This window comes from Lissotriton vulgaris, chromosome 1_1 (genome assembly GCF_964263255.1).
Source record: "Lissotriton vulgaris chromosome 1_1, aLisVul1.2, whole genome shotgun sequence".
Lineage (NCBI taxonomy): Eukaryota > Metazoa > Chordata > Amphibia > Caudata > Salamandridae > Lissotriton > Lissotriton vulgaris.
Window position 1 is genome coordinate 2,024,496,756 of NC_141685.1, and position 22,803 is coordinate 2,024,519,558.

Consider the following 22,803-nt stretch of genomic DNA (forward strand, 5'->3'; position numbering starts at 1 on the left):
TAACAGGTTCTTCATGAATATCCATTTTCTGTACTATGCCGTCCATTCTGGCTGAGAGTCTATCGACTTTGTCAACGACAGTGGCAAAGTCCCGGCGCATCTCCTGCAGCATCGTGGCAATGTCCGGCGCCGTTGGGGCTGACGTAGACACCTCTGCAGATGGGCTCCGAGGTTGCCCGTTGTCCACCGCATTCCTCGTTACTTTCTTATGAACTGCGGGTTCAAACTGCAGTTTGGGCTACCTGTTGTCCGGTTTCCCCATTCCGCCAGGTAAATAAAAGCGCTATGCCTAAGATGAGTGATGATCCCTCTCGGCGCAGCCCGTAATGGAGAGGTCACCCCTTCTTCAGTGTATCGCTGTTCAACAGTTGCGATGCCACCTCTGCACTACTAGACAGTGAAGAAAATCGTAATGGCGTGCACAGTAATATCATGCAGGAAATGAGATCTAGGCGCCTGGGCCGGCGTATTAGCAGAGCATTGAACACTGGTATTTATTTCGCCTTGCTTAGTCATATAGATCAGTGCAGCCGGCAGAACTTCCAGGCCTATCGTAGCAACACTAGGAAAGGAAGAGCCCTCTTGCTCCCAACGCCGCTTTACTATCACTCATGCAGGGGAGCTCGTGGCCTCAGCGCTCACCCGGTGATATCTAGCAGGCCAGGGTGGTACTCGCAGTTCGCCCAGGAAAAACGCACCGCTACTGTGCCTCAGCAATGCACCAACGTCTGCGGCGAATCAGAGGCCTTCCTAGGTCAAAACGCCGCGATCGGCGCCAGCTATTTCCCGCACCAGCCAAAGTCAGTTGCGCCCAGAGTCTCTCACCAGATTTCCACTGCCGTCGTCCGGCGGGCTCCGGGGGGCAATGAGAGGAGTTGTAATCCGCCTCTACAGTCGAGGTGAGGAAAGCCGCCCGCTTCCGCTCTTTGGGCCTGCTCGCCTCGTGGTGCGCCTCGGCGTCCCGCAGTTCCCCGAGCCGCCTCAGGGTTCCGCAGCGGCAGGGTGTTTCCGGGGCCGGATCTTCAATCGGCACGAACTTCGTCCCCTCTGGAGTTAGAGCAGCCAAATTTTCACCGAGTGTCAAGCAACACTCACTGTACCATCGTGGAGAGTTTTGGACGGGTAGGAGCAGGTTAATCAGGATAAAGTGAGGATAAAAGCGCCAGGCTGCCGGAGCCTCGCTAGAGTGCGGCCATTCAGCTTTTGCGCCCTCTAGCGCCCCCTATTATTAATCATTTTTATGTATATAAATTGTAAATAAATACAGATTAAAAATTACACTTGAGTGAATATATACAATAAATGTTTATGTTAATTGATACATTACTTTATAAATATTACATCTTTGTAAATTAATAATATTAATTAATATAACATATTAATTATTATTTTTAATATTTGTGTCTATGTATGTAAATGATTTAAAAATACATATCAAACATTGTACCTGAATGCATGTATGATTTTGTGTTTTATATTTTTGTAAGAATTCCTTTTTAATTAAATAACCTTAGTATATTCTTAATAATAATTAATTACAAACATTAATTATTATTATGAACATTATATTTTATGTGTATAAATGTGGGGAAAAAATACATGAAACATGTAAAAATAGCAAAAATGTACTTACCTGTTTTCTATTTTCTGTTCATGTAAAAGTTAAAAATATATAATTGATAAAATTAAGATATATTATATATTAATTTTATTAATTAAATATTTAATCTACAGAAATACAAAATATTTGTAAAAGTGTTAATGATTTATAAAAAATCTTTACAATGTTAAAAACAATTCTGAAAGCAAACAACTGTATAAATATTTTTTAAAATATTACTATTAAAAAATGTATAATTTGAATTGTAAAACATTTATCAATATAAATAAATGTAATGTAATGCATTTTGTTTAGCTAATAGTTTAACACAAACAATATATTGTATTTTTTTCTGAATTGTAATATTATTACCAATATTACCCATAAATTCTGTAAATAAAAATGTTCAAACAATTCATCTCTACTTATTTGGCAAATAATAATAAAATTTGTATTTTTAAGTATGATTATTATGTTAATATTTATATATTTACATCTATCGTTTTCACTTACAAATATTTAATCTGCAATTATAATATAACAGCATATCTTCTATAACATTACTATTCTGACCAAAATATAAAACATATATGACTTACTATTCCCATTCCAATGAGGTGAAAGTCAGAGAAGATGCTGGATACTGACCCAATAAACTTTACTATTCCCACTCCAATCAAATAAAAGTCAGGGAAGATGCTGGACACTGACCCAATTAAATTTACTATTCCCACTCTAATCATACAAAAGTGGTGGGGGCGTGGCTTGGGCGCCGATGGCGATGGTCGCCTGAGAGCTCGGCTCCGGGACTGAGCCCGGGATTATCCTGTAAATCGGAGGCCGTGGGGCACCCTAACCCCTGCAAACTGTTGATCGGCCCGACGGGGACCTGCCGGGGCACCTGGCGCAGTCCGAACGTGTGGGGACCCGACGGAAAATCGAAGTTTGTGGGTCCGCGGAGTGCGACCCAACATGGCGCCCGGACTTCATTGTCCCCTTGGACGGAACCAGTAGACTGGAGGGGCATCACTAGCTGCGGCGCACCCTCTGCCTTTCCGTCTCCCTGTGATATGAGGATCTGGGTATCGATCTGATTGGACTCTGGCAGCGGGGATCGCGCCTAGATGGTCGGATGCCCTCACTATAGTGGATCTCGGCACGCGGACACCTGGAGGCCCTGACCGTGGCGCCCACTCCCTAAACCGCACTTGGCTGCATCTCCCCGACCGACCCACTCCCATGGGAGGCACAACCCCTTGGCGCCACAAAGTGTCCGGTGGAGTTAGTGACCCTCACTCCGGGTCCTCATCAGCCAAACGGGCCTACCCGACCTGGCGCCGATTGTCTCCGCCTCCTCCTCGGTGCCCTCAGACGACGTGGTGGTGGCGCGAGCCGAAGCTTAGAAGGTCCAACAGGCCTTGGAGACGGGGATCCCCAGCCCTCGACCCGAAGACCAACAACCGGGAGAGACATAGCCGACGCCCGCATTCGGTGGCGCCTGTCCCTGGATCCACACGGTGTGCCTCCGGCGACAAGGGGAAACCAAGGGGAGCCAAGGGGACTACCCCAGCTGCCTCAGACTCGGAGGCCCCGGACAAAGAGGAACGTGGAGACCCGGAGAGTTCTGGTGGCGCACCAATGCAGCAACAATTTGACCGCGTCTTGGAGGCGATTGCGACCACACGCTCGGCCCTCCAGCAGGACATTGCCCAGGTGGCGACGAGCCTGGGCCTCCTTAGAGCGGATCACGGCAAGCTTTCGGATAGGGTCAAGGAAGTGGAGGGCTCGGTGAAAACCTTGGAGCCGGTGCAGCGAACCTTGGCCGCGACTATGAAGGATGCCCTGTCCCAGGTTACTGCCCTGGAGCAGCGAGCGGAAGATGCGGAAGGCCGCAACAGGCGAAACAACATTCGTGTGGTGTGCCTGCCGGAGAAGATTGAGGATGGCGACATGGTGGCATACTTGGAAGCCTGGCTCCGAGACACGGTGGCCCCGGAGAGTCTATCCTCCTTCTACACCCTGGAGCGAGCTCATAGAGTCCCAGCGAGGCCACCACAACAGGGACGTGCCCCGCGACCGGTGGTGGCACGGTTATTGCACTTTCGGGACAGAGACTTCATCCTCAATGCCGCCAGACATAATGGCCCATTCAAAGTGGCGAACAGCCAGGTGAACATCTTCCCGGATTACACCTATGAAACCCGACGCAGGCGGTTTTCATTCTTGGCGGTCAAGCGCGAGCTCCGGAGCGAGGGCATCCAATACTCGCTCCTATTTCCTGCAAGGCTCCGCATAATTGTCGATGACAAGACTCAATTCTTTGATACCCCGGAGGATGTCTGTAACTGGCTTGAACTCTATAGAGCCGGGAAAGATGGCTTTAGCTCCTCATCTCAGCTAGCGGCGGAGCCGGAGCAGAGACGGCGGTCCAAGAGGATTCGGAGTCGCCGTGGCCGGTCGGGCGGACCCTCAACTGCAGAGACATCGACGGAGCGGAAGGGAGTGCTGGAGGTGTTATCTGCGCTGTCTGGCTCACGAGATGGTACCATTGAAGAGGAGGTGGACCCTGGTGACGAGGGGGTACCGACGGACTCCGAGGAATCGGTAACTGATAGCGTCCACACGCCGGTGATCACACCGAAATCGGTTGAGGACCTTCTGGATGGACAGGGTTAACGGGGTGAGCTACATCCATTTGGGTGGGGGCCCGAAACGGGGGTGGCGGGAGCCGACGATTGATGATGACTCCCGGGGAAGGGGGGGTGGGGTGCCTTGCTCTTGCCCCGAGGGTGTCTAGTACTGTTTTGGGCTTCCTTTAGTCCTGGTAGCCAGGGCATCGAGGGGCCACTGCCAATGCCCAGCCCGCACCTGGCCCTTAAGGCCTTCCTACGGTGGCGACCGCAGGATTAGTCGGGGACAGGGTTTTTTTTGAGGGTATGGTTTGGATGGGAACTAGATGGCGCTATTTGGGTCCTGTTCTGGGGAGGGTGGGTGGGGGTTTGGTTCGAACGGGGGTTGTTGAGTTTTGGTTGGGGAAAATGGCCGCCATCAGTGCTGGGTTGATTGTTGCTCTTTCTTTGTTGGGACCCGGATGGGGAGACTTTGCACGAACAATATGGGACAATGGCTGATGTTGCTAATGTGAAATGCATTACTTGGAACGTGCGGGGGCTCCACACCATGTCTAGGCGTCACAAAGTCCACGCTTATTTAGTGCGTAGAGGGGTACAAATGGCGCTGCTGCAGGAGACCAATCTGAACCAGGCGGAAGGGGCGGCGCTACAGCGTAGGTGGAGGGGGCAGGTCCTTTGCACTTCGTACTCCGCGTATGCCAGGGGGGCGCTAATTTGGATTAGAGCTGGGGTTCCCTTCCAGGTCACGAAAGCAGTGGTAGATCCAGAGGGGCGTTATGTGGCCATTTCGGGCACTCTGGGAGGGAGGGACCTAAACGTTTGCTGTGTGTACGCACCCAATATAGACCAGATTGCCTTCCTTTCCAGGTTATCGGGCTCGTTGGCCCACTTTTTCTCCGGGCCCCTCCTGCTCGTTGGGGATTTCAATTCAGTAGTGGATGTGGAAACTTACCGCTCGCATCCGCCCCTCCCTGACTCTCCGGTTCACCGTGTGGCTAAAGGTCGTAGGGACTGGCAGACACACTGGGGTCTGACGGATATTTGGAGGGCGCAACACCCCGACACTAGAGACTATTCCTACTTCTCGGGCCTACATGAGTTGCACGTTAGACTGGACGGATTTCTTGGCTCGACTGAACTGGTTTCAGCGGCGGTCCGGTCTGAATATCTGACCAGGACCATCTCAGATCATAACCCCCTCCTGCTGGACCTTCGTTGGTTTCCTGGGGTGCCTGCGGTGCCCACCTGGAAGTTACGTCCCGAGATCCTTGAGGACAGCGTTTTCAAAGCGGACCTAGGAGATAAGATCTCGGAATACTTCGCGTCCAACGGGGGCACTGCGAGCTCGAGAGCGCTAGAATGGGACGCTTTTAAAGTGGTGGTGAGGAGATACTGTATTTCCAAGAAGGTCGGCATGAGGCGAATTATCCTTGCCGACTTAGATACAGCTGATCGGAAGCTTCGCGAGTTGGAACTCCGCCGCCCCGGGCGCCCTGAATTACAGGAACGCACGGCGGAGGCGAAGGAGGCGGTGGCGGCGGAGGTCGAACCGCTGCGCTGTTTCGACTACAAGGCCTATACGGTTAGGTCCCTCGCAGAGGGGGATAGGTCGAGCGCGTTGCTGGCATGGCTAGCCAACCCTACGCGCCAGACCTCACTGACGACGTCCATGCGCATGGCGGACGGGACCGTGGTACACACTCAGCCTGAGATTCTGAGCTGCTACCTGCACTACTACGAACGTTTGTACCGCAGTCGTTCTGACAGAGACCCTGACCTGCTCGATAATTATCTATGACCCCTGGAGCTCCAAACAGTGGAGCAGGACGTGGCAAAAGCCCTGGGGTCCGACATAGAACTAGGAGAGATCCGCAGCACCATTAAAAAGATGGCAAGGAATAAGACCCCGGGCCTGGACGGCCTTCCGGTGGAATTTTATGCAGCTTATGCTGATCTCCTAGCCCCAAGGTTATTAATAGTATATAGAGAGGCGAAGAGGCTCGGTCGGCTCCCGGGCTCGATGTGCGAGGCCTTAGTGGTTCCCCTCCTCAAGCCGGGAAGGGACTCATCCGATCCGGGGTCTTACCGTCCCTTATCAATGCTGACGGTTGACTACAAAATACTGAGCAGCATCTTGGCCTCGAGGCTGCTGGGTCACATGAGATCCCTGGTACATGAAGACCAGGCTGGATTCATCCCCAGGCGAAACACGACCATGAACATCCGCAGGTTGTTCCGCTTGCTGGGAGAACCGCTCGTGGATGCCCCGTGCCCGGTAGTCCTATCGGTAGACTTAGAGAAGGCTTTTGACAGCCTGGAATGGGACTACCTGAGCACTGTGTTACGGAGGTTCGGCCTCGGTGAGGGTTTCATCAGATGGACCACGGTCCTGTATGCCTCTGCATCGGCCAGGGTTCGGGCGGGCCCTCTGATTTCCTCACAATACCCGGTGGAGAGAGGCACGAGACAGGGTTGTTCGTTATCCCCGCTTCTCTTTGCGCTGGCGGTGGAGCCACTCGCACTGCACCTCCGATCGGGAACCCATTATAATGGCTTGTGGACACCTACGGGCCCACATTACATTTCGCTGTATGCCGATGACCTGCTGCTCTTCCTCGAGGACCCGGTTGCTGCCCTGCATGGAGCTGCGGCGGCGCTCACGACGTTTGGGGAGGTCTCGGGCCTCCGGGTGAACTGGGCTAAGACTTGTCTTTTCCCGGTTCGCAAAGGCACCCCTAGCCCTGTTCTCAGTAGAGAGATCAGATGGGAACCTGACTGCTTTAAGTACCTGGGGGTGTACGTCTACCATGAACCATCTGACCTCCTGGATGGGAACATTGCCCGCAGCACTCGAGCACTACGGGGCATTATGGACTTCTGGGCTACACTACCGCTCTCGGTGGCAGGGCGGATCGCTTTGCTCAAAATGGTGGCGCTTCCCCGGTTGCTGTATTATTTCCGGGCGCTACCGATCTGGGTCCCACCGGCCACGTTTAGACTATTACGGTCAATGATAGTCGGATTCCTCTGGGGCTCGGGCCGCCGAAGGGGGGCCCTCAGGACCCTGATGAGGCCGAAAGCCGAGGGTGGGCTTGCGGTGCCGGACTTTGAAAAGTACTACTTAGCGGCGCAGCTCCAGACCCTCACCCAGGAGATCGCCAGGGAATTCCGGGGCCCAGAGGACAGGAGAGGTACGGGGATGGCCAGGCATGTTCTCTCCTTCATAGTGCTGCGACAACGTTTGGCCTTACAGGACTTGTCGCTAGAGGAGAAGACCATTCGCCTGTGTTGGAACCGAGCTCACGCCCGGGGCCAACTGCGTATACCGTATGCGCCCGAAATACCTTTGGGGATGCTGACGGCCTTGCCCCATGGCGGTGATTGGTCGCGGTTGGCAAACTGGGAGGACGCAGGCTTACAATTGGTAGGTGACCTCTACGAGGACGGGGCGCTCTTGCCCTTTCAGGGGCTCATTGATCGCTTCGAGGTTCCTCGCGGCGACTTTCTGTTGCACTCGGCCCTGGTCCGAGCGATCCAGGCGCACTGGAAATGCGGGCAAGAGGAACCCCCTATATCTCCGGTGTGCCAATACGTCATGATGTCTGCGGGTACGGTGAAGGCGGTCACTTGCCTCTACGGTAGACTGATCAATGAGGGGCTGGCCCCCCTCACTACTTTGAGAACCCGTTGGGAGGAGGACATAGGTAAGGAGATCCCGGAGACGACCTGGTCCCAACTGGTGCGGCGAGCCTGGAAGGGCACACGCCACGCCCGCTTTCAATTGGTCCACTACTACGTACTCCATAGGGCATATCTGACCCCGGCGAAAATCCAACAGTATTTTGCTACGGGCTCGGCGGACTGCCCCAGATGCCCGGCGCCGGAGGCGGACCTTCTCCACATGTTGTGGTCCTGCCCGGGATTGTCCTCCTACTGGATGGAAGTGGGGAAGACCCTGGAGGAGGTGACAGGGAGGTCCTTATCGGTTGATGCGGCAGTGGGACTCCTACACTGGTTTCCACATACCCCCAAAAACAAAATTACCAGTAAATTCATCGATTTGGGGCTTCTCTTTGCTAAACGAGAGGTGACCAGGAACTGGAAGGCACGGGCTGGTCCGACGGGGGGCCGGTGGCACAGCGAACTCTTGAAGTGGGCAGCGGGGGAAAGCACGCTGAGATACCAGCTAGCTAGGAGACAGCATAACGAGAAGGCACAGGAGGCAGCGCTAGAATGGGAGACATTAGTGCAGGCCCTCAGGGATTATTGCGCCCCCAGCGACTCCGAAAGTGAGGAAGCAGCTCGCCCCGAGTCCCGATAGACGTTTGCACTTTACAGCTCTGTTACTTTCCTCATGGGTCCTCTCACAGATCCTAATGCGGTTGTTGCCGTGCACTGATGGCGGGGTTGGGTGGGGATTAATTTGGTTCGTAGTGTTTTGAGGGAGGGGTATTCTTTTGGGTTTTGTAGGCTTGTTTAGAAAAGCAGATGACGGACAGTGGATCATCCGGACCAGCTTCGCCTTCCTGCTGAGCCCCCCATTGGATTTCGCCGCCCGACCATAGGGTTGTGGGCTGAATGGCTGTGTAAGGGTACATACTGCTGGGGGACGGAGGGTTGCATTTCACTGATTTTGTTTGATCTATAATGCTGGTCGAATATGTAACGATTTACTAATTCCTGCAATAAAAATATATTTAAAAAAAAAAAAAATCATACAAAAGTGGGGGAAGGTGCTGGACACTGATCCAATTTAATTTACTATTTCCACTCCAATGAGAAGAAAATCAGGGAAGGTGCTGAACACTGACCTAACTTAATTTACTATTCCCACTCCAATCTGATAAAAGTCAGGGAAGGTGCTGGACACTGACCCATTTCAATGTACTATTCCCACTCCAGTCAGATAAAAGTCAGGGTAGGTGCTGGACACTGACCCAATTTAATTTACTATTCCCACTCCAGTCAGATTAAAGTCAGGGAAGGTGCTGACACTGACCCAATTTAATTTACTATTCCCACTCCAGTCAGATAAAAGTCAGAGAAAGTGCTGGACACTGACCCAATTAAATTTACTATTCCCACTCCAGTGAAATAAAAGTCAGGGAAGATGCTGGACACTGACCCAATTAAATTTACTATTCCCACTCCAATCATACAAAAGTCAGGGAAGGTGCTGGACACTGACCCAATTTAATTTACTATTCCCACTCCAATAAGATGAACATCAGGGAAGGTGCTGGACACTGACTCAATTTAATTTACTATTCCAACTCCAACCTGATAAAAGTCAGGGAAGGTGCTGGGCACTGACCCATTTCAATTTACTATTCCTACTCCAGTCAGATAAAATTCAGGGAGGGTGCTGGACACTGACCCAATTTAATTTACTATTCTCACTCCAGTCAAATAAAAGTCAGGGAAGATGCTGGACACTGACCCAATTAAATTTACCATTCCCACTCCAAAAATACAAAAGTCTGGGAAGGTGCTGGACACTGAGCCAATTTAATTTACTATTCCCACTCCAATAAGATGAAAATCAGGGAAGGTGCTGGACACTGACCCAATTTAATTTACTATTCCCACTACAATCTGATAAAAGTCAGGGAAGGTGCTGGACACTGACCCATTTCAATTTACTATTCCCACTCCAGTCAGATAAAAGTCAGGGAAGGTGCTGGACACTGACCCAATTTAATTTATTATTCCCACTCCAGTCAGATAAAAGTCAGAGAAGGTGCTGGACAGTGACCCAATTTAATTTACTATTCCCACTCCAGTCAGATAAAAGTCAAAGAAGGTGCTGGACACTGACCCAATTAAATTTACTACTCCCACTCCAATCTTACAAAAGTCTGGGAAGGTGCTGGACACTGACCCAATTTAATTTACTATTCACACTCCAGTCAGATACAAGTCAGGGAAGTTGCTGGACACTTACGCAATTGCATTTACTATTCCCACTCCAATAAGACAAAAGTCAGGGAAGGTGCTGGACTTTGACCCAATTTAATTTACTATTTCCACTCAAATAAGGTGAAAATCAGGGAAGGGCTGGACAATACCCCTATTTATTTACTATTCCCACTCCATGCAAATAAAAGTCAGGGAAGGTGCTGGACACTAACCCTATTTAATTTACTATTCCCACTCCAGGTAAGTAGAAGTCAGGGAAGGTGCTGGACACTGACCCAATTTAATTTACTATTCCCACTCCAACGAGATAAAAAGTCAGGGAAGATACTGGACACTGACTCAATTTAATTTACTATTCCCACTCCAATAAAATGAAAGTCAGGAAAAATGTAATTCATTAACCCAAAATATACCATATCCCATATTAACGCAACATCCCATTCATACATTTTTCAAAATATTTTTTAAAATAAAAAAAATATTAAACTCATCAGAAAAATGTACTAAAATTTCTAAAACAAATTTAAATTTATTATAAAAATTCTAAAATGTTATTTTTTTTATTTAAAAAAACTGCTCACCCTTATCCACTATTAACCCAATAATGTATTCATATACTTTTTTGTGAAAATGTAAATATAAATTGGAATTTTTTATTTTTTTTCCAATTTTTTTAAAATTAATTCTTAATTTATAAAACATTACTACATTTTTAATAAAAACCCACACCCTTATCTCCTATTAACACAACATCACAATAATAAATGTAAAAAAAATATTTTTATTCGAAATTTGAAATGTCCCCAAATGTTTTTTTGATTTTTTTTTTGCATATTATTATAAATATCACTGATTATTTTAAAACACTCCACACCCTTAACCCCTATTAACCCAACATCCCGCTCCTAAAATTAACATTTATTTATGAAATTAATTTTAAAATTTAAAAACTATATATATATATATATATTTAATTTAAATTTGCATATCAATAAAATGTATGACTAATTACTTTAATACACTTCCCACGTTTATCCCCTATTAACCCAACATCCCTCTCCTAAAATTAAAATGTATTTCTGCATTTTTAAAAAAAGATTTTTTTTGTTTTTTTAAAACAATTTGCATAATAATATAATTCATAACTATTTATTTTAAAACACTCCGCACCCTTATCCCCATTAACCCAACATCCCGCTCCTAAAATTAAACAAAACTATTAAAATGTATTTTTTAATTTTTAAATTAAATGTAAAACATTTTTTTTCATTTGCATATTAATAAAATTTATAACTATTTATTATAAAACACTCCCCACCCTTATCCCCTAGTAACCCAATATTCCGTCCCTAAAAAAACCCATAAAATACACAAATAAACATTAAATACAAGTAAAATAATTACAATTTTACAAAAATATCATAAATATTAACACATTTTTTATTATTTATATTATATACATTATATTAAAAAAATCGATATTTTATACTATCTATATATTTTTTTCGATATTTTTACCATTCCATATATCTCAATTCGATATTTTATACAACACTAACAAAACGATATTAACATTACACGATATTTTTGATTCAACATTTTTTACAACAATATTTATTTCTGAAAACCTAAAACGATATTTCTTACATCGATATTTTGACATTCGATATTTATTGATACTCTATATTTTTGACTCGATATTACTTACATTCGATATTTCCTATTCGATATTATGCCCAGTTACCAGATAAGGAGAATGAGCAAAGGCTTGCATTCCATATATGTTCAATAGCAGCAAAAAATTATTACCCAGAGAAATCCTTTCGTTCTCTTCCTACCCTTTTTCTCCATAAACAAATTAATAGTTTGATATGAATTCTTAAGTACCCCTCCTTTTTCATTACAGATTAGGCACCTATGTCATCTTACGTCATGAATTATTGATAACGGAATAAGGAATGCAGTTTGTAATCACATGGTGAGTCCTTTAGCGAGGATTACCAATGTAAGAAACTTTCTTTCATTTACCTTATTAGTATCAACACACAACTTAGCTAAATACTTTTGAATCAAATCGTAGTTCAGCATTTTGTGAACCATTTGCCATTTTGAACCATAATAAACGTGTGCCACAATTAAGTTTTTCTATTCTACACTGGTTTATTTAGTATGCAGCAGAGGTTAATCTATTCTTCTTGGGTCACAATTCCTTTTCTCTCTGGTGCACATTTGCTGGTCTTAGTTCACATTTTGCCTCACAACACAGGTGCCTTATCACTGAGACGGCCTAGATACACAGCATGGTATTTTTTCTTTTTCTTTTTACACCTTAACACCTGTCATGTATTGGTTTAATAGGTATGTAATACTTGGCATGTGTAAAGCAGCATTACAAGTCTGCTATGGCGGTCTCACTCTAATTCACTTTCAAGTTTTGCTTTTACCATCAATAGCACTCAATGCATATAACTCATGTATGAAATGAAAATATTTCATATGTCATGTTGGTCTTACCTATGCTGTTTTCGAAATTGTCTACTACACACAGCCTTGAAGAAGTCCCATTGGGGACGAAAAACTTGTCTGCTGATAATCATGTACTTGGTTAGAAGAGAGAAACACAAAAAAGACGACGACAATATATCACATGGCCTTAGTGTTATGGATTAAGTTTGTTGGTTACTTGACCTCAAAGATTTTTATTTTTATAAATTGGTAAAGTGCGCCAGTATATTGTTTTAGGATATTGTAGCTGTTACTTTTTTGAGTAACACTATCTTTGCCCTCACAGGTGTGTTTGAACAAGTTTTTGTTCTATATATTTTCTACCCTGACTAGTTAAGCACTGTGTGACATCTGTTGTTATTGTCACAGGCACCTATCTGTATTTAACATATACGGTCAAGTTGTGTGGAGGTAGGTATAAAGAGTTAATTCAGAGTGGTAGTGCTGAAAGGTATAAGCTACCATTTCAATATATTTCACACCCAAAATTGATAAAGGTGGTCACCCTTTTGTTAAAAAGGGCATTGCTTTCTTGTCTTATTTAAAAACGTTTGGGAATAGAATGCCTAAAACTGACTGTATTAGCATCATCTCTTGGAAAGTCTGCTCTATTTTTTTTAATTTACAAAATATTACAAAAGTACAGGTTGTGTTCTGCCAAAAGAAGATGCAAAATATCTATGACATTGCTGGTAGCATCCCCTTTTAAACAGGTTGAGTAGAATTTCCACACTCATTCTTAAAACATGTTTGTATAATGCTTGTCTAATGCAGTCCAGCCTGTTTAGTCTGCCACTCCAGTTGTCTTAATGCTACTTTATTTTGAGTGCCAATATGTCTTCATTTTTGCCGTAATACTTAGGGGCCTATTGGGATGAGGGGCAGACTTTGTCCACCCGTCATCCTAGCGGGGATTGGGAATGCCCACCATAAGGACGGGGGTCCCGGGGGTGGTATTAACATGTGCCCGCCACAGTGGCGGGCACATCCTGCGTGTTCAGCATTGTGGCGGGCGGTGCTCTCAGCACCGCCCGCCACAATGCTTAAAAAGCACTTTTACATTTGCATAATCAAAGCGTCAGGCACCGCGCGGTGCCTGCCGCTTTGATTATGCAAATGCAGGGCGGTACCACAGGTACCCCCTGTGTGCACCCCCCTACTCTCCTTCACTCTGGGGGCCCGCAGGGGGCCCCCAGAGTGAAGCCCGCATGCCTTTCCGTGGCAGCATTGCCTCCACGGAAAGGCATTGAAAAAAGCCTATCAAAATTTGGCTGGTGGTGTCTGATAGACACCGCCACCATATTATTTCTTTGCCGCCCCGGCCGCAAGACGACCGGGGCGGAAAAGCGGCAGACGGTCTTTCCGTCCGCCGAGGTCCCCCCGCCATACTAATATGGTGGGGGGGAAAACGAGCGTGGATGTCGGGCGGATTGCCCCTGCCAGGCTGGCGGTTGCCACCGCCAGCCTGGCGGGGGCAATCCGCCCGACATCATAATGGGCCACTTAGTCTGTAGTAATGGTAATAAGCTGTCATATACTAAATCGGGGGTACGAAAGCCAACACTATTATTTTTTAAAGTTGAGTTGTATCTTTGAGATGGACATATTTTCCTCACACTAGGAGCTTTTTTAATTTTCCCAAAAATTCCTTACCATATATAGGAAAAACATCTCTTCATTCGTGTTGATGGGTGATGTTTTAAAATAGTTTTAATCATGTGAAGTTGAAAGTCTGGGATACTTTTATTAGTTTTATATTTTTGTTATTTCGAAATAATTCAGAATAAACAGATGAAGATTTGTTGAGAGTAACCTATAATTTAGAGGAAAGTTATTTATCTTTTCATGCATGGCACATATTTGGATTCATTGATCGGGGTGTGTTTGGAATGTCCCATAATCAATAAATAGTACTCCATTTGAAGTCAAAAGATTTTGGGTAATAGAAAAGACCAACATTTTTTTGTGGTTGGTTTATTGTTCTAAAGAAAGTTTTCCCTAAAAAGGTGAGTGTTCATGATTCGAGGATACTACCATTCACAAATGTGTGAGGTTAGGGAAGGTGTTATTTTGCCAATTGTCTTTCACTGTTAAAGGGTCTTATTAGGTTTGGGGCGGAGAGTAATATTCCAGACAAATGTGTAAGGATATTCCTTCCCTGTTCTTCTTTTAGGAGGCTTCCTGAAGGATCACAAGTGCATAGCTCCCAAGTTTTCAGATTGCTTATGTGAGACAATTCCATGGTTTCAGTTGGTGTATGAATGACATTCTCCTCTACAGTCAAATGTGTGACATTTCTGACCCTTCGGGAAACATCCTTTACAACGCAACTTTCACCACGCAGTGCCTTTACGACGCAACTTTTACAACTCAAACCATTACAACGCATTGCGCTGGGGGGCGCTCTAGGATAGGGAATAGGTTTAATTTACTATCCAACACCTTCCCTACTATCCACGGGGACTGGAGTTGGAATAGTAAATTAAACTATTCACTATCCAGCGCCCCAAAGCACTATGCGTTGTAAAGGCATGCGTTGTAAAAACTGCGTTGTAAAGGCATGCGTGGTAAAAGCATGCGTTGTAACGTCATACATCCACAGACATATCATACAACAATGTAAATCTGCCTATTCAATCAATCAATCAAGCATTTGTATAGCGCACTAATCACCCGCAAGTGTCTCAAGGTGCTGAAGGGGGTGCACCTACTGCTCGAACAGCCAGGTCTTGAGACATCTCCTGAAGGTCAGCAGGTCCTGGGTCTGTCGCAGGTTGGTGGGGAGGGTGTTCCATGTCTTGGCGGCGAGGTAGGAAAATGATCTGCCGCCGGTGGTCGTCCTGTGGATGCTTGGAACGGTGGCGAGGGCGAGGTCAGCTGAGCGAAGCGGGCGGTTCAGGGTGTCAAAGGTGAGTCGTTTATTGAGGTATGCTGGTCCGGTGCTGTGGAGTGCTTTGTGAGTGTGGGCGAAGAGCTTGAAAGTGATCCTCTTGTTGACTGTGAGCCAGTGCAGGTCTCTCATGTGGGCTGTGATGTGGGTGTGGCGGAGGATGTCGAGGATGAGGCGTGCAGAGGCATTCTGTATGCATTGTAGTCTTTTGTGGAATTTGACCGTGGTTCCTGCAAAGAGGGCGTTGCCGTAGTCCAATCTGCTGCTGACGAGGGCCTGGGTGACAGTCCTTCTGGTTCCGGTGGGTATCCATCTGTAGATCTTGCGAAGCATGCAGAGGGTGTTGAAGCAGGAGTAGGAGATGGCGTTGACTTGCTGGGTCATTGAGAGCAATGAGGCCAGGATGAAACCTAGGTTGTGTGCGTGGTTGGTGGGTGTCGGTGCGGTTCCCAGTATGGTCGGCCACCAAGAGTCGTCTAGGCGGAGGGGGTGGAGCCGAGGAAGAGGACCTCTGTCTTGTCTGAGTTTAGTTTCAGGCGACTGTTCTTCATCCATTCGGGACGAATATCATTCCTTCATGGAGCTTGGTTTTGGCAGTGGTGGGGTCCTTGGTGAGTGAGAAGATCAGCTGGGTGTCGTTGGCATAAGAGACAATGTTGAGGTTGTGCAATCGGAATATGTTGGTGAGCGGTGCCATGTGGAAGTTGAAAAGGGTTGGGCTGAGGGATGATCCGTGGGGTACGCCGCAGGTGATCTTGGTGACTTCAGATCGGAATGGGGGAGGCAGACCCTCTGGGTTCTGTCAGTGAGGAAGGAGGTGATCCAGTCCAGGGCTTTGTCGCGGATCCCTGCGTTGTGGAGGCGTGTACATAGGGTGTGGCGGCAGACAGTATGAAAGGTGGCTGAGAGGTCCAGGAGGATGAGGGCCGCAGTTTCTCCATTGTCCAGCAGGGTCCTGATGTTGTCGGTGGCAGCGATGAGGGTGGTTTCGGTGCTGTGGTTGCTGCGGAATCTGGATTGGGATGGATCCAGGATGATGTTCTCCTCGAGGAAGTGGGTCAGTTGCCTGTTGACAATGTTCTCGATGACTTTCGCCAGGAATGGGTGCAAGGAGATGGGCTGGAAGTTCTTGAAGTCCTTTGAGTCCGTTGTGGTTTTCTTGAGTAGGGCGTTGATTGCGGTGTGCTTCCAGCTTTCCGGGAAGGTGGCGGTCTCGAAGAAGCTGTTGATGATCTTCCGGAGTTGGGGTGCGATGATGCGGTTTGCTTTGTTGAATATGTGGTGAGGGCAGGGGTCAGATGGTGAGCCGGAGTGGATGGTGTTCATGGTTTTGATGGTGTTGTTGTCATTGACCTGCGTCCAGGGGTGCAGGAGGTTGGTGAGGCTGGTGAGTGGTGAGTCTGCGGTGTTGGCGGATGTCGGGAGGGTCTGGGTGTTGAAGCTGTCATGGATGATCTTGCGGTGACAGAAGGTGGCTAGGGAGTCGCATAGGTCTTGTGACGGTGGGATGTCGTTGGAGCTGGAGCTGTGGTTGGACAGTTCCTTCACTATGTTGAAGAGTTCTTTGCTGTTGTGCGCATTGTTGTCAATGCGTTCCTTGAAGGAGGGCCTTTTGGTGGCTTGAATGAGTTGGTGGTGCTTGCGGCTGGCGTCCTTGAGGGGTGCGTGGTTGTCCGGTGTCTGTTCATGGCACCACTTTTTCTTGAGTCTTTGGCAGGTCTGCTTGGATTCCTGGAGGTCGGTGGTGAACCAGCTGTCCTTTCTGTCGGTGCGTCTGTTTGAGCGTTTTTTGAGCGGGCGAGAGTGTTGGCACAATCCTCGATCCATTGCCTGAGGTTGCGAGCAGCTGTGTCAGTGGTGTCGGTTGGTGAGTCTCGGGCGAGGGTGATGATGAGCTGGTCTTTGGTGACCTTGTTTCAGCTGCGATGGGGGATCCATTACGGGTGGTGGTGCGGGGTTGGTTTCTCGAAGGTGAAGTGGATGCAGTGGTGGTCAGACCAGTGGAGTTCTGTGGTGTGGCTGACACTGACGTGTTCGTTGGCGGAAAAGATAGGGTCGAGCGTGTGTCTGGCGGAGTGTGGGTGGGAGTCGTGACAAGCTGTTTGAGACCGAGTTTGGCAAGGTTTCATAGCAGGACGATGGAGTTGCAGTCATTTGTGTTCTCGAGGTGGAAGTTCAGGTCTCCGAGGAGGATGTAGTCTTTGGAAGCAAGATTGTCCGTGATGACGATGTCTGCGATGGCATCGCAGAACTGTGGCTGGGGTCCGGGGCGGTCTGTAAACGAGGGTTCCTCTGAGGGTGATATTGGGGTTGCTGTGGATCTGGAAGTGCACGTTTTTGGCAGCGCTGGAGGTGTTCTTAGTGCTGGTCAAAATTTTGAGGGTATTCCTGTGGACAATGGCGATTCCTCCTCCTGGTCTGTTGGTGCAGTCCCTTCGGGAAATCTTGTAGCCATCCGGGATGGCTATGTCGGGTGCCAAGGAGGGGTTCATCCAGGTCTCCATCAGGAAGGCGGCATCCGGGGAGGCTGAGTCGAGTAGGTCCCAGAGTTGAATGGCATGCTTGTGGAGGGAGCGGGTGTTGAGTAGTATGCATCTGAGGTGGTTGTGGCCAGGAAACAGTTGGATGATTGGCCGGCACTGAGTTTGTGGAGGAAGTTGGTGTCGTAGCAGTGTCGGGCGTTGTGGCTCTTGCAGGGTCTAGGGGGTATGGCAATGGGCGTGGTCCATGCTCAGACGGGCACAGACGGGCATGCTTTAGGTGCACCAGCAGCGCGCGTCTGCTGCGCGACTGCACAGCACTCACCATATGTAGGGGAGGGGCCGGGGGCAGAGGCAGGGATGTGGGAGTGGCTGAGTCAGGGGGCGAAGCTACAGGGGCAGCAGCGGCAGGAACAGCGGGAAAGAAGCAACAATTATGGACAGCAAAATGGGGGAAAGCAAGAATAAGCAAGAATGAGCAGTCAGTAAAATGCGAGGCTCACAGAGCAAAATCGGAACACAGCAAATATGGACAGCAAAAACAGGGGCAAAGTGAGAATAAGCAGGAATAAGCAGTCAGTAAAATGCGAGGATCACAGAGCAAAAGTGGAACACAGAGTAAATACCGGAGGATGCAAGCGGACAGGCTGCTGGCTCGAACCTTGTCAGTAGAGGGACTCGGTGATAGCATGGAAGGCAATCGAGCGGGGCTGCTGGTGAGAGTACTGGCCTTGGCCAAGAGGTCAAGGTTTCCCACGAGCTCCCCTGCAGCGGTTGCCATATGTAGGGGAGGAGGTCGGAAGCAGAGGCAGAAAGCCGGGTGCGACTGAGTCGGGGGCGGGGCCACAGGGGCAGCAGCGGCGGGAACATCAGGAAAAAAGGAACAATTATGGACAGCGAAACGGGGGAAAAGCAAGAATAAGCAAGAATAAGCAGTCAGTAAAATAGGAGGATCACAGAGCAAAAGCGGAACAAAAACAAATATGGACAGCAAAAAAATGGGCAAAGCGAGAATAAGCAGTCAGTAAAATGCGAGGATCACAAAGCAAAAGCGGAACGCAGGCTAAATACCAGAGGAGTCATGCGAACCAGAGGCGCAGGGACGGGCTGCTGGCTCGAACCCTGTCAGGAGAGGGGCTCGTTGCTAGCGAGGACGGCAGTGAGGCGGAGCTGCTTGGGAGAGTGCTGGCCTTGGCCAAGAGGTTAAGGTTTCACCAAGTTTACCAACACTTTTGCACCATTGGAACAAGGAGTAATAAAAATCATTTTGTTTTGATTAATTAGAATTCAAAATGTTTCAATTCTAAAAATATCAGTTTGTGAATTCAACATTACTAGGAGTGTGGCAAGGGTGGGGGTCTTCCTTTATATGGTTGAAGTATATTCAGACCAAAGTAACTTAAATATTTAAGGCCCTATTATGATGTCAAGTGGATCACTACCGATAGGCTGTCGGTAATGGTCCATCCAACAATTAGACTAATTTGTCTAACTTCCGCATTACGATGCAGTTGGTCAGAACACTGCGTCCTGGGGCAATGGCCGACACCTCTGATAGAATTGGAGATCCTGTAGGGGTATGAGTTGGACAGATAATTCCCACATTGCGGCGGCGCCTGCTCAAGCGCCGCCGCCAGGATTATGATGCCTGTTTCCGACAGCCTGTCGGCCTCTCTGATGTGGAAAGGCTGTTAGAAAGGGTGTTTGGTGACCCCTAGAAGGGGCCCTGTCCCCTGACGACGCCACTATGAAGCCTGGGGGCACCTGTATGGTGCCTGCCACATGGTGCATGGATGTTATATATGTGATTTTTTCTATTGCGGCTTGTGCTGCACCAGCAGCATAAGCCGCAATAAAAAAATATGTATAGCTAAAATACTCTTTCCAACCACTGTGAAGGAATAATGGAAGCAGGACCACTGACTCGTTGTCGAGCAGTCCCGAATCCGCTATTAAGTTGGTCAAATGCTCGTCCAACCGACATCGTATTGGGCCCCTTAGACATTAACACACAAACAACTTATTAGGGGCTGCAGTGCTCTGGTGAGATTCGAACTTGTGGTCAGAAGTATATGTATTTCTACAGCACGTGTATAAACTGAGAAGGGCTCTCTGATGAAGAGATATAGGCTTGTATCCCTTCCTACTTCCCCCAGTATAACTGCACACTATAGTGCAGGGATTAAACATCATGTTCAGCAATGTATTAACCTCTGCATGCCTGGTGGTGGTGTCATACATAACAATGGGTGTCTTACTTGTAAGCCCACACTGTACCTTTGCAGAATTGATATGGACCCAACTTCATATTTCCTACCTTTCTTACATTTGAGGGTAATCAGACAACAAGTGAGATTGGTCTGAACTAAGGAAGGGGATCTGGTTGTAGGAAGCATCGTCCGTCATGTTCAGGTAGAGAGGTTGTCGAAACTTTAGGAAAGAAGGTTTGCGTAGTGTACTGTAGTGTCCTTTTAACTGGTAACCTTCCCTACGGACCCCTCGTATTCCGGTTCACTGATAGAATATCAAGGCCACTAACATCGACCTACAAAATTTACGACCACAAAAATATTGAGATTCTATCATTATAATGTTAATGACATTTTTTAAACAAAAATATAGACGTCACTAATATAGTTGTTACAAAAATATAGTTTATATATATATATATATATATATATATATAAAAACACAGATTATAAACATTAAATATATTTTAAAGTAATATAATAAAATTAAATGTATTTTATTAATTTAAGAATTATTATAAAAATAAACACACATATATTAATATATACATGTAATCATATATATTTAATTCTAAAATGTTATTAGACTAATTATTTGAATTTATGATAATTTAATGTTTTGAATATAACAATATAACAAAATGTATATGTGTATATACCCAATACCATAAAACATTAAAAAAAAGACCAATTTAATTACAAATAAAAAATATACAATATAAAAATGTAAATATACAACAAATACATTACATATTAAAAACATTCCTAATTAAAAATAATATCATTTTAACTAGACAAAAACATAACAATACAAATGTAATTAATAAAAACAAAACTATAAAATTCAACAAATAAAACGTATACAGCCTCCTTACGATGTGGTTCGGACCGCAACTGACAGCTTGTTGGTTGCGGTACAAACTGCATCTACTGCTGCGGTCCAAGCGATGCATTAGGATGCGCGTGGTCGGAGGGGCCGACCAATACAATCCGACAGGTCACGAAGCTCCTCATAATCCCTTAAGGACGGCATTTCTGTCGTCGGGATAATGATGTCAGTTTCTGACATGGAAAGGCTGTCAAAAAGTGACGAGCGTGTCGGAAGCAAGTCGGAATGACCGTTTGGATTCCTTTCCGACCGCCTCCATCGTAATGAGGCGGTCGGAAAGAAATTCGACCAGCCTATTACGAAGCGGTCGGAAAGGCTCCGGCCAACAGTCGGAGCCGTTTCAGACCCCATCGTAATCAAGCCCATGATGCGGTCGTACATTTTTCAATGAAAGCTTGTGCGGCAGGCCGAAATATCCTGCATTACAAGCTCCCATTGAAAAATGGAAGATTTTAAACATCCCTGAACCGTGTCACAGACACTGCAAGATCATTACGATGTCGGGTGGAGGAAACTCCACCCAACATGGTAATGAGGCCCTAAGTACAGTTGAATCCTAATTGCGGGTTCAGAACCGCCGACCTGAGGTCCGTCGGTTCCCAACCCGCTGCGATGTCGGTCTCAGGCAACTCATCATAATTAGGCCCATAGTATAGCCACTCCAATTTACAAAACAACAGTACAAAACAATTCTAGTGAGGAAAACTACAAATTACTATTCCCACTACAATAAATTAAACAGTAGGGAAAGTATTGAATTGCACAGGGGAAAAATGTACTATTCCTATTCCACTCAATGCAACAGTAGAGACAGTGTTGGATTGCCGATTGGTAGAATTAATTATTCTTACTCCACTAAGAGCAACAGTAGGGAAAGTGTTGAATTGTCAAGGGCTAATATTTACTATTCCCACTCTAGTCAGTGTAACAGTGAAGAAAGTGTTGGATTGTGGAGGGGTAACATTTACTATTCCCACTCCAATCAGATTTTACAAAGTGCTGCCCTTAGCTATTACAATGTAACAATGACTGTTACAAACTTACATGGTTGGAAGAATTGAGAGTTTTAAGGAGAACACGAATTTATCAGAATCAAAAAAGTGACAGATTAATACTGTGTGACGTATGCACAAGATGGTATCATCATTTGATAACATCTCTTATTGTATAGGTTCATTCGAATTTCTCCCTTAGACTGAGAAGTCTGGTCTTACCCCTAATGTTTAAAATATCAATATTTGTTTAATTACAATCATGAATTTTAATATATTGAGAAAGCAATATCTCTGAAACTATACTATCGTGCCTTACATGGTGAAAACTCTTGCCTGTTATTTGCCAAATGCTTTGGCATATTTGTATGTAATACAATGAATTGTTGTGTAAACTTGTTGAAAGTTTTTGGACGGTTTGTTTTTATTTGGTATTCTGAAATTGATTTTATTTAAGTTCTATTATTTCAATTAATAACCCTGAGGATTTTCCCTCAAGTGGAACGAAACATAATGGCTCTGCCTGTATTTTGGTTTCTTTGATTAAATGGATAAAGAATACTTTTAAAGAATTTTGGAAGCTGTTGAAAAATTTAGTGGTATGATCTTGTCTGTCACTGTTTTTCCTTTTCATTCGTACACATGT